General features: G+C 28.1%; 1 non-coding gene across 1 annotated transcript; it reads left to right on the forward strand.

The window, feature by feature from the left end:
* The first annotated feature begins 13,212 nt into the window (after positions 1 to 13,212).
* On the forward strand, positions 13,213 to 13,320 carry LOC112535537. Its single transcript, XR_003079648.1, has one exon. It is a non-coding gene; the product is annotated as a small nucleolar RNA R71 (small nucleolar RNA).
* The last annotated feature ends 5,530 nt before the right edge of the window (positions 13,321 to 18,850 follow it).

Here is an 18,850-nt window from a genome sequence, read left to right on the forward strand (position 1 = left end):
AAAAATTAACACAACTTGCTAATTAAAATTTATCATTCCCCAATAAATTCTTTACAAAAATATTATTTACTATTCCTTTCACGACTTTCAAATATAGAAATTAATTCATATATTCATATTGGAAAAAAATTAAATGACAAAAAATATAATTTATTTTTCAAAAAATTTACTTAATTAATTTCTTAAAAATCAAACTAATTAGATATAGAAAATACTCCCTTAGTTTGTCTAGAATTAAAATTCTATTTTAATCATCCCAATTAAATCAAATAAACATAAAATAAAATAAATTTAAATAAAAACTCGTTATTAATTATTACTAATACTATTATTATTATTAAAAGAAAAATTTTGAGTATTACACCATTAATCAGTTTAACCGAAGTACATCTTAAAACATACTGAAAACAGTCCAACTCTCGCGATTCGTTAGTCCTTTTAGGTTCTCTAACCAACCAAGCACTCTTTTTTCTTTTATTTGGTTCTTATTTTTTCCTAAGGTGCCTCTTGGTTTTCACCTAATCGAACCGCTATAACTTTTGCTTGGACTGCTTTTTACGCATTCTCAATCCAACAGGCTTATTCATTTCATTCATTTTTTTATTCTATTATTATTCTTTTATTATATGTAATATTGCTTGAGCCTGTCTATATTGATTGGTTGACTAAATTCATTGCCCTCGAAGTCTAATAATATTGTTGCTCCTTTAGAGAAGATCTTCTCAACTAGATACCAGCCTTTCTAGTTTGGTCGGAATTTATCTAAACGGTTCAGAATTACCGGTTTTCTCTTTTTAAGGATTAAATGACCCATCTTTAAAGGTCGAGGCTTGACATGCTTGTCGAAAGCTCGAGAAAGCCTTTATTGGTACAGTGTGTGTGATACATGGCCTTCGTTCTGGTTTCATCGATCAAGTTGAGTTGATCGTATCGGCCTCTTGCCCATTCAACTTCGAGTATCTCAGCTTCCATTATTACTTGCAACAACTTGATTTCAACAACAAAATATTTTCTTTGTTTTTTCAAAAAAATAAAATATATGAAAGGTTATATATATATATATATATATATATATATATATATATATATATATATAATTAGTTTTTGCAAAATATTTTAAATATCACCAATGAATAGAAAATGGATATTTTCTATTATTAAACGTAAAATATCATTGTTTTCAGAAAATGGCCAAAAACAAAAAAGAAATTAAAAAAACTAAGTGCTATTGGATTGAGATTTGGTTAAGTTAGTGAATGGTCATGTTTACTATAGAATTTGGTGACCTTACGTCTACCCATTCCCTAATTCCGGTCACAGGCCCACAAATCGGATCGTGATAATACTTTTCAAGAATATATTTTCTATAAAACAGATGGAGCAAAATGCACGAGTTAGAACAAGCTCCATCATCAGCTTTTTCATGGTAGGGTTGACAATCTCTTGCTGAACAATTATTTCAACCTGAAATTTTATGAAAAAACGTCCCTTTCAAACTAATTTTATAGTTTATCATACTAATTTTATTTTTTCATTTTCTTCCAAACACATAAAAATAAAAATAATAATTATATATATATATATTAATTAAACTGTAGAAATATAAAACTTCTTTTATCTATTGATTGAAGAGCTATTAATATGCTAATGTATCGATGTATAAATATATTATCAATTTATCGACCTTTATTTCTAACTTTCACTTAATATCAATTCACACGTTTTGCATATTTAAGAATTTTGAATTTGTACAGTGGTCCATTAGAACAGTTGGAAATTCACATGAAATTTGAAATATTGATAGATGACATTTCTTTCTGTGGTCACCAAATCGAGAAAGGCTAACTAACTGCTATGGCTATGAATACTATAATATTATCTGTAAAAATTATTTTAAATATTAAAATAATGTATTCTAATAGTAAAACAATGATTAAGGAAATCATCCGTATACATATTAGTTATTTATAATATAAATAAATTAATCATAGTTTATCATATTAATTATATTTTTTCATTTTCTTCCAAACACATAAAAATAAAAAAAAATTATAAATATTAATTAAACTGTATAAATATAAAACTTCTTTTATCTATTGATTGAAAAGCTATTAATATGCTAATGTACCGATGTATAAATATATCAAATCAAGAACCTTAAATTGGAAACAAAAAAAGGTTGCAACACTAAACACTAAAAGAAATAATAGAGAAAAGAATGTAAAAAGAATTCTTAGTTGGTTGACACAATGCAAAAAATACCAAAGGTAAATTTATTTATTTCTTTCCTAAATTGAACTGAATTTGAGGATAATTTTATTTATTTATTTTTATATTTTATAAATTTTAATATTATTTATATTAATTTTTAATATTTAGATAAAAAATTTATAAATTAAATAAATGGAATTAGATTGTCTAAAAGAAAATTGAAACCAGGTTAAAATTAGGAAATTACTTTATGATCAATTTCTCCTTAGCTGGAACCAAAACTATTAAATATAACTCAAATTTATAAAAAATAATTTATTTTAATTAATTTTTTATTTTCTAAAAATTGATTAGAACTAGCAAGAATCAGAATTATAAACGGGAACCGTCTGGCTCCATTGCTAGAGCATAAACCTACAAGTAAATCTAAATGAGGACTCCTTATTTAACGAGTACTTTAATTAATCAAATTACTTTTAAGCAATTAATATGTTTTTTTAAATAATTTAAAAATATATAGAACTAGTCCTATTTTATAGATTTTCATTCTTCAAATATCATATATTCTAGATGACTATAGTAATACTATTATATGATCCTTCCAAACCTAGTCAAAGTGGCAGAAATTATTACCTGCATAAGAAGTTATTTTGTACCTTTTATAAATTAAGGACTTGAAACTATTAACAAAATTAATTTAATACTTGAACTTTATACAGCATTTAATTACATATTCTATTAATAAATTATATATTGTATTTATAAATTAATTTTATATTCATATTTTATAACTAAACTTATTATATCTTATATAATAATTATCTTATCCATTTTTATCTAAATTATTATAATTTCTAACAATATATATGTTAAATATCTTCTATTAATATTAATTTATATATTAAAAATAAATATAATAACTATCCTAGCATCTATAGAAGCATACATGAGTATCACCTTCTATATTAGGATATTCTGTATTTTGAGTGAAAATTACAAAAGCCGATTCGAACATGTTACTGTCTATATTTGGCTCAATAAAAATTTATTAGTGACTGAAATTAGCTTGAATTTTAGTTTTTAATTATTAGTATGAAATACAAATAAAGAATAAAAATAATATGTAAAATAGATTACTATTAAGCTTATTTTGGATATTGGAATCAAATTCTTATTATTAGTGGTATCTTTAGTGTCCTTTTATTTTAACGCAAATAACTTTAGTATCCTTATTTCATGTTTGACCTAGATGCACCAAGAAGAAGGGTTGAATTGGTGTTTAAAAAATTGATAGGTAATTAAAATTTGCTCAAGAGATTAGATAAAAAGGGAAGAAAAATCAATACCAAAGAGTTATAATAGTTTAGATATTAACTAACCCTACATATACTCCTCAATTTTCAATTGGTATTTTACTATTGCTGATTCTTTTTACGGTTGAAAGATTGAACTCAAGTATTTTACAAGCTCACACTCAAACCTATACATGAGAACTTTTTTCAAGCTCATTTCCAAAATTAGTGTCTAGGCTCACATCAAACTTCACAAGAGTTATTTTACCCGGGCTAACTCTCAAACTTTTTTTTAAGTATTTGTAGGTCACACTCAAATCCTTACATAAAGATAAAAATGATACACAAATGTGAGAATTAAAGGATTAATAAATTATGTAATGTGAGGTTGTTCATCATTCATAAATATTCTAGGAAGTATTTATATTTCCAAACTACCAAAGAACCATTACTCACGTAACTCTTACCAATCTTCTTTTTCTTAGCTCAAGCTAGTGCAAAAACACATTGTCAGAGCTGTTGCAGTCACAACTGAAGAATAGTGGTTGCGCTTGCTCAATATTGAACGCGCTTGCTGAATTGCTGCTGCAATTTTTAAAGTTACAATGGCTCTTTTCCATGCGGCGATTCTGAGATAGCAGTCGCAAAATTCATCTTCCTCAGTGAATTTTAATAATTAACGACAATCCATAGTAGCAATTTAATATTTACGCTCGGTTTAAAGTAGCAATTTTTTTTTTTTCAATGTAGTTGTATATAATCCTAGAGCAATAGCATGATAAATCAAGAAATCTTCATGCCTTATTGTTAAAAATAATGAATTATTATTTTCATTATAACCAGCCGAGCAACCATATGCTTCGCCTTGTAAATGGGAGAGAGGTTATAGTGAAGATTATTACATCGTGTAACAAAAAAAAAAAAAAATGGAGAAAATAGCAAATGAGATAAAAAGAGCCGAGAGTTTGCCAAAAACTGCATCCTGCAAAGTGTGCAAGCTTTCCCGTTCTAGTCAATTATAAGCACCATATCGAAAGTCAAGAAAACCAAAACATCTGTAATCTTAATTATTTTAATATAAATTCAGATACTTAATTATTTTTACATAATTAATATAATTTTATTTATTGGCAATATTAAAATTTTTATTTTTAATTAGAAAAATAGTGTAAAAACGTTCTGCAATGCCATTTTGGGGCTGTTTCATAATTAAAACCATTTATATCTTTATGTAAGTGTTAATGAAATTTACTCAATAGTCAATCAATTCATTTTTCCGTAGGTTGATGCTTTGTATCAAACGCTTGTTATATTTGTTTATATAGTTAGAAAAAAAAGTATAACTAACTGAAAGCGCCTATGAATTAGTTTCAAGAAAGCGGCCGTTCACGTCAGGAATAGAAGTTGATGTAGTTGCCTTGCTTGTACTTTCATTGAGATTGGGTTGGTGTTCCGTTTTTTTGAACTATATAAATGAACTCTCAAACAACTATTTTAAATGTAAAAGAACTAGATTTAAGATATTTAACTAAAAAACTTTAATTAAATAAAATTGTCAAAAAATATGAAATTATAAATTTAATTATGTAATTTCTGCACATAGGGTGATCGAGGATGGATGATTGATAAATAGTGGACAAGACCAAGACTCATTGTTACATGGCTCCCTCTTGAGTCTTGATAACTGGCTTAAATCCTTAAGAATCACATAAATTCAGCAAGGTAGTCTAGAGCCGAGTCCACTACACTTTCTTCATACTTTCTTCTATCATGATAGTCTTAGAGTCTAGTCCGCTACTCGATGTACCACCTTATACATTAATTAGTCTTCAACTCATTTAATTAATAGGAGTTTAACAATATTAACAATATAATTGATTATCAATTAATAATTATATATAACTAAATACTTTAATTCCTTGTTATAAGTTTTATAATTCATATACTATATGTTAGTGGATACAGCGCTGGTCGTCGGAGTCCGATTGATTATTCGATAATACTAATAGACTTGTAATGATACATAGATTACGAATCAAATGTGTGATCCTTCATTCAAGTTACCGATCAACTCTGAAATAGTCAAACATTTTTTGCCATCAATTTGTTAAAGGGGTCCGACCACTATAAAACTGGTGTAAATAGAAAGTTTATGAGGAGGAGATTTTATTGTTCTTTCATTACCAAAGCACATCAGAATTGGATGAAATCTGTTAAAATTCAAACTAGCTTCGTTTTCTTTCTCCATTGAGTCTCGTCATCTCCGATCAAAGTAAAGGCTAACATGATCATCACTTGAAAGCCCATGACAAGATGAGTTCAATGCCACTAGTTCCAGTCGCTGGCCCGACTAAAGGAGAGAGATCTACCAGTTGGAAGTTTTAGTGTCCTAAACTTACTCCTCCATATGCTGCCCACAGTCACTGAGTGACCTTGTTGTTACCACTTGGCGATTGTGGGCAGCGTATGGAGGAGTAAGTTTAGAACATTAAAAATTCCAACTAGCGGATCTCATTCCTTTAGTAGGCCAGTTATTAGAACTAGTGGCATTGAACTCATCTTGTAGTGAGCTTTCAAGTGATGACTATGGCGGCCTCTACTTTGACTGGGGATTATAAGACGCAGTAGAGAGAGAAAACAAAGCTAGTTTGATTTGTAACGGATTTCGTCTAATTGTGACGTGCTCTGGGTAACTAGAGAACAATAAATTCTCCTTATAAATTTTCTATTTACACCAGTTATATAGTGATATGACTTTCTTGAAAAATTGATAGCTAAAACTGTTTGACTATTTCAAAATTGATTGGTAACTTGAAAAAATGATCACATTGGATTCGTGATCTATGTATCATTACGAGTCTATTAGATTCATTGGATAATCGATCAGACTCCAATGACCAATGCCGAGTCCGCTAACATATACGCATATTGTTTAATTTTTACATAGTTAATATAAATTTCAGTAGAATAAATAGATAATTATTAATTAAAGATTATAACATTTTTGAAGATATATTAGTTAGTACTTATATTAAGGAATTAATTAATTTATTACTTTTATAGATTAAATGGACTAAAATCTATTGGTGGGCAGATGGAGAACATAAGAAAAATAAATATTAACTACGTTATGAATTTTATTATTAAATTATGATAATTAGTTTAGAATATGGTATATAAATTATAAAACTTATTGTAAGTAAGTGAGATATTTAATTATATATAATTATTGGTTGATAATTAATGATATGTTAATGTGATATTATAATTAATATCTTTAATACTCCTATTAATTAAATTGAAGTGTAATTAGTGGATAAGGTGGATTAGTTATTAAGATGATGATTATGTTAATTATAAAAATTAATGATTGTCAAGAATGAGATATTATATAGATAATAGAAGTTGTATAAGGATTGTTAGCAAAAAAATATTAAAATTATTATTAAAAATAGAGTTAAATGTTTAAATAACAATTTAAAGTTAGCAGGTTGTGTAAACTTATAGTTTGGTTGATGACTCGGTTAAAAGTCTTGCATGTGGGGAAAGTGGATAAAATTATAATATTGTATTTTCTTTACTTTGTTATTTATATAATTATGATCTTTTAAATTGTTTCTCATAAAAAATATTTATTTAAAGGTGATTTTAATTTAATTATTCTTTGTAAAAACTGAAAATGAAGAATAATATTTTTAATATTTTATATATAAATATAATTTTCTTTAGCTGGATAAATATACATATATTTATTTATATGATCTAAAATATCACATTTTAAATATGAGATGTCAAATAAAATATATTATTTTTTATGAAAATGCATATAGCTCAGTGTATACATTAAGTGGTTGCCTTTTGAGGCATTTATCTGTATATAAATGACTAGAATCTACACTTTTTGGTGATAGTATTTCTCGGTGGGGCAGACTGTTGTCTAAATAGATCAGGCCACCCTTAAATACTTGGTTGTAAATTCTTGCACAAAATCGTACAATTTTTCTTTCTTCGAAATAACAACGTGCTTCAATTGAGGGATATGATTGATAAATAGAGGACGGGACCAGTATCAAGCCCTATGTCTCAGTTGGGGTGAATGATTGGTCAGTAGAGGACAAGACCAAGATCAAGCCTTATGTGTCATGGCTCTCTCTTGATTCTTGATAACTGGGCGTTAAATCCTTAAGAATCACATAATATTATTTTTGCCATTGCAAGTGGACAGTTTTTCATGACAAACAGGGAGGAAAATTCAAACTTAATAGTTATTTATATTGAAACATATATATATCATCAAATTAAATTTATAAATGCAACTCATATAGTATTTGACATCTCGAGTTTTCTACAACTTAATATATAGATATTTTGTACAATTTAATACTAAAAATAAATAATAAATTAGTACATATAAATTAGAGGAATAATAATAATAATAATAATAATAATAATCTCATCTTAATCAAGTAATACGCATTTCATATATTCAAGTAATGGGCATATGATTTATGATTTTGAATAATGTGACTGATGTTTCAAATATAGTATTCGTAAGTGTACGAACTGAATGATAGTATGAGTAAATTTATCAGAGGTCGATCTTACAAAAAAACTGTAAAGCATATATTATAAAAATTAATTATCACACAAAACACCTAAAATTAAATCTGAACACTCTAAGCAAATGTTTTGAAAGTTTATGGAAGAAATTAAATAAATATGCAAATGAAATGTTTAATGTAAACTATATGATAAATTAGTATTTAGTATAGCTTATACTTAGTAATCCCTTATTGCCATTTAAGTCCAAATCTAATGAATGAGATAGTGATGTGCCTTTTTTCTAAATCACTGATAGGTCATAAATAGTTATACTTATTGAATTTAATTCCCTTACGTTTTGATTAGATATGTGCTTAATTGTGAAAATTGTATTTATTCTGATCTACACGGTGAAATATCAAGAATTGAGTGAAATTCAGCCTAAAGACATATTTTAAGGCATCACTTGTCAGAAACTAAGTCTTTTGGAGGAAGAGCAAAAATTTGGACAAAAGATTATTTTCAATAAGGCGTGACCACGTCTTACATGAGCTACCGGAACCTGCAGAAGAAAGCTTCAAATTTTTCAAGATAAATTCATGGTGGACCCATCTTTAGATAATTTTCTCTATTTTTGGAAGTGCTGGATAAAGAAAACTTTCTCCCATGTATTTAGAATTTTAATATATTTAGATTACTCTGAGTACTTTGGGATTATTATTCGTATTCTTATCCTTCTTCTACTCTCTGCAATTCTTGTGAATTCTTACTCCACCATGAGTGGCAAAGTTTTTAGTTTCTAATTCAAGAATGAATAAATTCCAATTATGATTTTGTGAGGCTTTGTGTTTAACAGAATTCTTCTTCAATTCAAGTATTCTTTATTTCTTATTCTTATTATTTATGAATTATTGATATTGATTGAATTGACGACTCAATTTTGATATTGATTTTTCTATTGCTAAACTTTTGAGTTTGTGATCCGTAATTGTCATAAACGATTGACACAAGTAGCAAGGAGCTGGCTCATGTGTGTGTGATTACGGCTTATTCGAATTACATAGCTTGCATGATAGGCTCTAGGGAAATACAGGAATATAGTTAATTCAATTGCAGTTATTTCAATTAATTAATGTTGGTTTAGTCATTCTCATTGTTCTTAGTGCTATCATTAAGTTGATATGAAACGCTATCATGCCCAGTTAACCAATGGTAAGTTTTGATTTGGATGTTGGGTTTGAGTAAATTATATTAGGAGAATTACACTTATTGCGGCTTTTTTGAATAAGTAGACTAAGTATTTGAATAGAAGAATTGATATTTTAGCCTATGATTATGATTACAATTGGATGGAATTAGCACTCTTGAATTGGAAATTTGTTAAGATTGATTTTTTTACTCTAATATTCAGTCTTCATTATTTTCTGTTTATTTATAATTTTGATTCAAACATTCAAAATCCCACCTTTTATTTTACTTTGAGAAGCTATCCACATTGGTTCCCTTGGGATTCGACCTGGTTTCACTATTTCTACAAGTTAGTTTAGGAAAATCAGTAATTTATTTTGAAGGGCTTCGACAACCCATTCAAATTTGGCGCCGTTGCCGGAGAACCTATTTTAGTTTCTCATTGATTAACTTATTTATTTATTACTCGTTCTTCTCAAGATATTGATTTGCAGTTTAATCCTGAAATTGAGAAGACATCGCGTCAATTAAGAAAGGAGACTAGACAAAGAAAAAGTTGTCTCACAGAGGAGTTGGAAATAGATTTGGCTATTGGTGACACATCTATTTTTCATGAAGTTGTAGAAAATATGGAGAACAGAACTCTCAAAGAGCTAGCCGTGCCAGATTTGAATCAACAACCTTTATGCATTACATTTTCTAATATTGCAGTTGATTTTGAATTAAAATCTGACTTAATTCACTTACTCCCTTCTTTTTATGGATGTGCAGGTGAAGATCCTCATAAACACTTGAAAAATTTCCATATTGTATACTTTTGAATGAAGCCACATGCTGTGGCAGAAGAGCAAATAAATCTTAGAGCTTTTTCCTTTTCTTTGAAGGATAAAGCAAAAGATTGGCTCTATTATCTACCCTCTGATTCAATAACAACATGCAATAAGATGAAAAGATTGTTCTTAGATAAGTTTTTTCCTGCAACAAGAGCTGCCAACATCAGAAAAGAAATTTGTGGCATAACATAGTTCACTGGAGAAACATTGTATGAGTATTGAGAAAGGTTCAAGCAACTGTGTGCTAGCTGTCCCTATCATTAAATTTCTCAGCAACTCTTAATCCAATACTTCTATGAAGGTTTATTGTCAATGGATAGGAGTATGATTGATGCAGCAAGTGGTGGAGCTTTGGTAGACAAGACACCTGAAGAAGCCAAGCAATTGATTTCAAACATGGCTGAAAATTCTCAGCAATTTGGTATAAGAGCTGATGGAGCTACAAGGCGAGTTAATGACGTAAGCACTAAAAATTTTAAAAATTAAATTTCTGATTTAACTGCTTTGGTTCGTCAAATGATTGTAGGGCAATTGCAAATAGTAAAAGTTTACGGAATATGCTCAGTTCAAGGATATCCCACCGATATGTGCCCAACATTGCAACAAGACTCGATGCAAGAGGCTAATGCTCTAGGTAGATTTACCGGTCAACCTCAAAGGAAGTATGACCCTTTTTCCAATCATTATAATCCTGGATGGAGACATCACCAGAATTTGAGCTATGGAAACTAAGAAGGACAACAAAATTATCCTTCCCAGAATTTCATTAGACCACCTCAAGTTCTCCAAAAACCTCAAGCTTCAAATTCAGGTATGTCTTTGTAAGATATTGTTAAAAATCTTGCTAACTAACTCTTCAATTTCAACAGGAAACAAGGTCAAACATTTAGAATTTAGGCAATCAAATTACTCAATTGGCTATATCGGTTAGTAAATTGGAGGCTCAAAATTCTGGAAAACTACCTTCATAACCAGAGATAAATCCAAAGGAGAATGTTAGTGCAATTTTTCTAAGAAATGGAAAGGAGATTCCTTTAGGGTCGATTCCACTTAAGAAAAGTGAACCGAGCAAGGAAAAGGAAGAAGAAGCTTCCTCTAAAGCATCACGTGGGGTAAAATTCGATCCTCCTCTATCTCTTTAATTTCACACTCCATTACCTCCTTTTTCTAGCAGATTAGCTAAGCCAAAAGAAGATGAGCAAGAAAAGGAGATCTTAGATATATTTAGAAATATGGAGATAAATATTCCATTGTTGGATGCTATCAAGAAAATTCCTAAATAAGTAAAGTTCTTGAAGGAATTGTGCACAAACAAAAGAAGGATGAAGGAGAAGGAGAAAGTGGTGGTAAGTAAGAATGTGTCGGCCATCTTATAAAAGAATATGCCAGAAAAATACAAGGATCCAAGTATGTTTTCATTACCTTGTGTTATTAGTAATACGAAAATTAAGCTATGCCATGTTAGATTTAGGAGCTTCCATTAATGTCATGCCATTTTCTATCTATAAAGAGTTGAAACTAAATAACTTGCAAAAGACTGGTGTAATGATTCAATTAACTGATCACTCTTATATTCATCTCCTTGGAGTTGTTGAAGATGTTTTGGTGCAGGTTAATGAGCTTATATTTTCTGTCGACTTTTACATTTTGGAAATAGATCGATTCCTTATTAAAATCAGCTTCGATTTTATTAGGACGACCATTCATGAAAACTGCTAAGACAAAGATTAATGTAGATAAGGGTACTCTCTCCGTAGAGTTTGATGGAGAGATTGTTAAATTTAATATTTTTGTTATAATGAAATATCCTAATAATTTACATTCTCTTTGCCATATTGATGTAATTAATCCAATTGTGCAGGAAGTATTTGCAAAAGAAAATATTAGTGATGAGCAAGAATTAGATGCACAATCTAATTTAGAAGTGGAAATTAGAAGCTTGGATTCGGATAAAATGTTAGTGATTGAACTGACGACTCGACTTTGATATTGATTTTTCTATTGCTAAACTTTGAGTTTGTGATCCGTAATTGTCATGAACGATTGACACAAGTAGCAAGGAGATGACTCATGTGTGTGTGATTGCGGCTTATTCGAATTGTTTAGCTTGCATGATAGACTCTAGGGAAATAAAGGAATATGGTTAATTCAATTGCAGTTATCTCAATTAATTAATGTTGGTTTAGTCATTCTCATTGTTCTTAGTGCTATCATTAAGTTGATATGGAATGCTATCGTGCCTAGTTGACCAATGGTGAGTTTTGATTTGGATGTTGGATTTGAGTCAATTATATTAGGAGAATTATACTTATTGCAGCTTCTTCGAATAAGTAGACTAAGTACTTAAATAGAAGAATTGATATTTTAGCTCATGATCATGATTATAATTAGATGAAATTAGCACTCTTGAATTGAAAGTTTGTTAAAATTGATTTTTATTTACTCTAATATTCAGCCTTCATTATTTTCTATTTATTTATAATTTTGATTCAAACATTTAAAATCCCTCCTTTTATTTTACTTTGAGAAACTATCCACACTGGTTCCCTTGGGATTCGACCTGGTTTCACTATTTCTACAAATTAGTTTAGAAAAATCAGTAATTTATTTTGAAGGGCTTCGACAACCCATTCAGTCACTCAAGCTAATGATATAACCTAGGGTATCTGTGGTGGGTTTTGATCATTATTTCTCTAGGAAAAAATTTGGATGGTTCCTCCATCCTGGATTGTAAGTGTTGGAGTATGAATTATTTCTAGATTGCCTAGGCTGATAAGATTCTATCATTAACTTGTTCATAATTACTTCCTGCATAAATCTCATAAGATGAGTAAACATTAGCACCATGACCATAAACACCACATACCTCAATACTTGGTACATTCCTAACTGAAGTAAGTATCTTTAACTTATTTAGTTAATTCAGCTATTTGTATAGCCATCTCATTATTAGACACAACTTCATTCCCTCCTAATCTTTTTGTTTTCACACTCTTTTATTGTGAATTGGCTCCTAACATCTCAAAGATATCATAAACCTCATCAACAGTTTTTTCTAACATAGCACTCCCAGCTACATTATCAACCATATATTGATATTGTTATGTTAAACCATCATAGAATAATTTGTCAGTCACAGGAAGTGGGTATCCATGGTGTGGGCATTGCAGTAAAAGTGATTTGAAGCGATCTCATGCTTTATGAAAGGATTCAGTATCCTTTTGATAAAAGTTGGAAATTTCAGCCCTTAACTCTTTGGTATTTTGATGAGTAAAATTTACTCATAAATTTTTGATAAACTTCATCTCAAATTCTCAGAGAATTAGAAAGCAAGGTCATTAACCAAGTCTTTGCTTTCTCTTTTAATGAGTAAGGAAAACATCTCATGCTTAGTTCGTATTTATTTAGTCTAGATAATGGAATATATGAACTATAGCATAAAATTTCTAAACAAATATTAATTCACCTTCACTAGGCATACCATAGAATGAAGGAATCAATTTTAAAATGAATGTTTTTAAGTTTATAATTCTTAAATGCATCACTTAAAATTATGCATGAAGTAGTGTTACCAGTTATGGGATTAGCATAATCTTTCATAGCCATTTGCCTTTAAGCTGCAACTTCTCTTTTGGTCATTAGCCATTATTTCAATCTCTTCTTCAAATCCTTGTTCTAGCTTTTCTTCAAATTATTTTTCTCTTAGAGGTACAAACTCACTCTCTACTTCTTGGTCTCCTTCTGCCTTTTTAACAGCTGATCTCAAGTTGTAGGTATTTTGAGTTGATGAATCACCCGTAGAGCATATATTATAAAGACCAACTATCATACAAAATTATCTAAATATAAATCTAAACACTCTAAGCCAATGTTTTGATAATAGTTTTGGAGGTTTATAAAAGAAATTAAATAAAATAGAAAATAAATATGTAAATAAATTATTTAATGTATATGATAAATTAGTGTTTAGTCTAGCTTATACTTAGTAATCCCTTTATTTTCCTTTAGGTCCAAATCTAATGAATGAGATGGTAATGTACCTTTTCCCTAAGTCACTCAAGCTAATGATGCAATCTAGGTTTCTTATACCAACATAGATTAAAGTAAAAATGATATTTCTAATACTTTTAACCTAAAGATTTTCATAACACATTATTACTATTAAAATTGATTTAATGGTCAATCAACAATAGTAGATGAAACTAATACATGTATGAAGGTAAAGAATTTATTTTTTAAACTCATAATATATAAGATTCATACATAAGTAGAAAGTCAAACTAAACACTTATGGAACTTAGCCTGACATATTTAATTCAACGGTTCTTGTAATTAAATAGAAAGATATAAGAAATACAAAACAAAGAATTAAAGCTCTCTTAAAATCCAGAAGTTCTTCAAGGGATGAAGAAGATTGATCCTCACTCTCCACGTCCTGAAAAACTTATATGATCTTTGAAAGAATAATGCAAAACTAACTAAATGTTGTAGAAGACGAACTATAGAGAATTTACAGAGAGAAGAATAATAGAATGATGCTCTCCTTGTTTAACTGCTCTACTTCTTGTAAAGATTCTTTTTTCAGAGTCCTTCTCTAAACATAACACTGCTATAGTTATCTCTTAACTACCCCAAACAAAATAAACAGCTCAAAAAAGATAATTTATCTTAATTACATCATAATTAATTATTTTTCTTCGTGAATATTGATAAACTCGGCTAAGCCTACAATTTTAGTAGTCCACGTGTCTTCATTCCGAGCCTTTTATAGCTGCAGTCCAATTAAAGTCAATTTATGCATTTTTGGCTGATATTCTCTCTCTTTGGCTATTGTTACTTGAAGTTAGACAATAAAGATAAAACGAGGTAATAAGCACATATTCTTACATATTATGTATATAAAATATACCAATAAATTACTAAAACGATATATATATATATATATATATATATATATATATATATATATATATATATATATATATATATATATATATATATATATATATATATATATATATATATATATATATATCGAGTTCGGCATACATTAAATACGTTGGTTAAGAATCAAATTTATTGCATCTTCCATTTTAGTAACTGATTTCAACAAAGCTAAATATCAACTGGTGAGTTTTTTAAATGAATATATCAAATTAAGCGTGCATGACCAACTAATTTCAATAATTAAATATCAACTATCAATTTTTGCAGGAAATATTGATGGCAGCAGTGCTAAGTAGTTTAATTAAATATACTAAAATTTAGTTTAATAATAAATAAAATATAAAATATAAAAATAAAAGAGATTTGTAATACGAATTTTTTTTGAATGGAATTTATCATATTTGTTATTCATAGAAATAAACATATACTTCTTGACACATAATTGTATCACAATGAAAAAAATTTAGAAATATAAAAATAAAAAGGATAAAATAAATTTCTACTTAAAATTTCTTCTCGGTTCTATATGCTTCTTTTTTTATAAATTTAATGTAATAACATAAAAACAAAATATTGTACTGATAATATATTTAAAAACTATAAAAAAGACTTCACCAGAGAGAAAGTGAAGCTAATAAAATTATACAGATAAAATTAAGAGAAATATAAAAATAATTGTGTCAGTTGAATTTATTTATAATAATAACGCTGATAAAATTAAAATATTTTACCAAATTTGAGTACTAATAATAATAAAATAAACTAAGGTCTATAATAATAATAATAATAATAATAATAATAATAAAATATTCAAAATATTTTTTAATTAAAAATGATTGAATTAATACTACTAACTAGGTAAATGAGTGGATAAAAATTTATATAAATTATATAAATCTAAATACCCATATAAACTTTAAATGGATCATATATATAAATCAATGGGTTATTTAAGATCATTCTCTTGATATTCAACTCAAGCCTATCCATACTATCCATTTGCCACCTCTAAGTATATATTGCTGATAATTAAAGAGACGGCCCATGTCAAGAATTCGATGATTAAAATCAAGGAGATTAAATAAATATATAAAAAAAATCATTTATTATTCTTTTTGAATTGGAAAACATTCCAAAGAGAGCTGGAAATCATGTTGCACAGCGTATTGAATGCAAGCAGGATCGCCAACAATACAGGTTCTGTTTGAAGAATAGGATAGGCCCAGCTTAGCAAGGTGGTGAGCTACAGAATTGGGGTGGGCATCCAGCAATTCCTTCACTTCAGAGATAATAGATCCAATTCAGCCAGTATCGGGATATCCGAGTGTATCAGCTTAACGATCTCAGACGAGTCAGATGCAACAATCGCTGATAAGCAGTTAACATGAGCAGCTAAAATAATGCCTTCCTTTACAGCCATTGCTTCAACAATATCAACTGGAAGGAGCTGAGTTATATGATGAGAACCAGCTGCTAAAAATTTCCCTGGACTGTCACGAACCATAAGACCAAGACCAGAGAGACCTTGAGTTGGTTTTGCAAGAGCAGCATCGGTATTGATTTGAAAGATCCATCCAGAGGGGCTTAAAGATGGCAATTTGCTCCGTACCTGTGAATAAACTCATAACCTGATCTTACTGGAGCGGGAAATATCTGCTCTGCTACTAATGACGGGGAGAAATGGGTTTAAGCCACTCTGCCCCTTTCCGTCTTATAATTTATTATGAATTATACATAAAATATATAAATATATATTCTATTTATAAATTATAAACAAATAAATATAACTTTAAAAAAATAAAAATAATTTAAATCTAGATTTTATTCTTTTAAAAAGTTATAATAATAATTAATATATTAAATAAATATATTTAAAAAATTAATAAAAATATAATTTTAATATAAAATATATAAAATAAATATAGCAGATATTATCCGATCAAATCTTATTTTAAAAAGAAAATCTAGGAGGCCAAACCCGCCCCCCTCCAACCATGCAGGATCCTCTACTTGGTGTACCCCTGTCATTCCTTGCCATGTCTACAGCCCACTCCGCTGCACTTTCTTCTGTCATGATAGTCTTAGAGTCCAATCCGTTACTTGGTATACCACCTAATCCACCGATTAATCTTCACCATTTAATTAGTAAGAGTATTAAAAATTTTAGTAACAAATCACTTTATCATATCATCAATTATCAACCAATAATTATATATAATTAAATAAATAACTATAGATCTTATAGTTAGGAATTGAGGTATTTAATTATATATAAATATTGGTTGATAATTGATGTTACGATAATGTGATATTATTATTATTATTATTATTGTTAATACTCCTATTAATTAAAAGTTGAAGTCTAATAGTGGATAATGTGGATTAGTTATTAAGATAATTGACTAAGTTAATTATAAAAATTAATGATTGCCAAGAAGGAGATATTAGATATTAGATACTAGAGATTAGATAAGCATTGTTAGCAAAAAAAGGTTACAATTATTTCCAGATTATATCTGTACGTGATTTATAGAGTTAAATGCTTAAATAACTGTTTGAAGTTAGCAGATTATGCAAGATTATAGTTCGATTGAGGATTCGATTAAGAGTCCTGTATCTTAGGGGAGTTGATAAAATTATGACATTATATTTTTTTTACTCTACTATTTATATACTTATGATTTCATGAAATGTTTTTCTTAAAAATCATTTATGTAAAGGTGATTTATAATTTAATTATTCTCTATAGAAATTGGAATTGAAGAATGATACTTTTAGTTTTTCTTAATATATGCATATAATCTTTTTTAACCGGATAAATGTGTATATATTTATTTATGTGATCTAAGATATTACACCTTAAATATTAGGTGTCAAATAAAATATACTGTCTTTTGGACAACATGGAATATATATGTATTGCTTAAGATGTATACTAAGTGGTTGTCTTTTGGGGCATATTGTCTACATATGTATGACTAGAATTACACCGGGTAAAAAATGCCATTGCAACCAGAATTGCTAGTTAGTAGGATAAATCTATTATTATGTATTATTATGTTTGATTTTATTTTGATTTTGGATTTATTAGTCATAATTTTGCTTGAAGATAACTTTATTTGATAAGTGAATGAAATAATTAAGGATTATATTTTTTAGTACATAATATATTTAAAACCTTATATGTTCCACCTTGTTATTTATTTATCTTCTGATATTTATTCATCTTTTTTTTATCCATCAAAGTTTATGCAGGACATTTAGGGTATGTCTGATTTTGCTGTTGGGTATTAGAAAAGCAGATCTATAATTTTTTTATTTAAAATATTAATTTTTAAAATTTTTTATAAACTATTTCTTTCATTGCTTTTGAAAAAAATTATATCAATCAATTTACTTGTTCTTTATAAAAGTAATTTGAAAAATAAAATGAAATAATAATTGAGAATGGCACCATTAGAAGTTAGATTGAAATGCTTGGGATGCTGATGTGGAGCTCCGCCCTTTACATCATAAGAAATTAAACAGATTTTGAATAGACACCATTGTCTATAATGGAAATTAAAATTTTGGTATGAAAAAGAGAAAACTTAAAATATTGATACCAACTAAAAACATAGACCAAAATCTTAGTATCAATAGAACTATTTACCCAATAAAATCTCATATTATTATACTTCACAATTCAATAAAATAAAAAAATAAGTACAAAAAAATACCATATAGTTTCATTAGTTTATAACTACTAGTATGTGTTTTTAAGACAAAAAGATATATAATTATAAATCATGAAGAAAAAATGTATTTAATTATCATTATTATGCTGCTCGTATTTGA

The sequence above is a fragment of the Ricinus communis genome, chromosome 2, assembly GCF_019578655.1.
Source record: "Ricinus communis isolate WT05 ecotype wild-type chromosome 2, ASM1957865v1, whole genome shotgun sequence".
NCBI classification, from domain to species: Eukaryota; Viridiplantae; Streptophyta; class Magnoliopsida; order Malpighiales; family Euphorbiaceae; genus Ricinus; species Ricinus communis.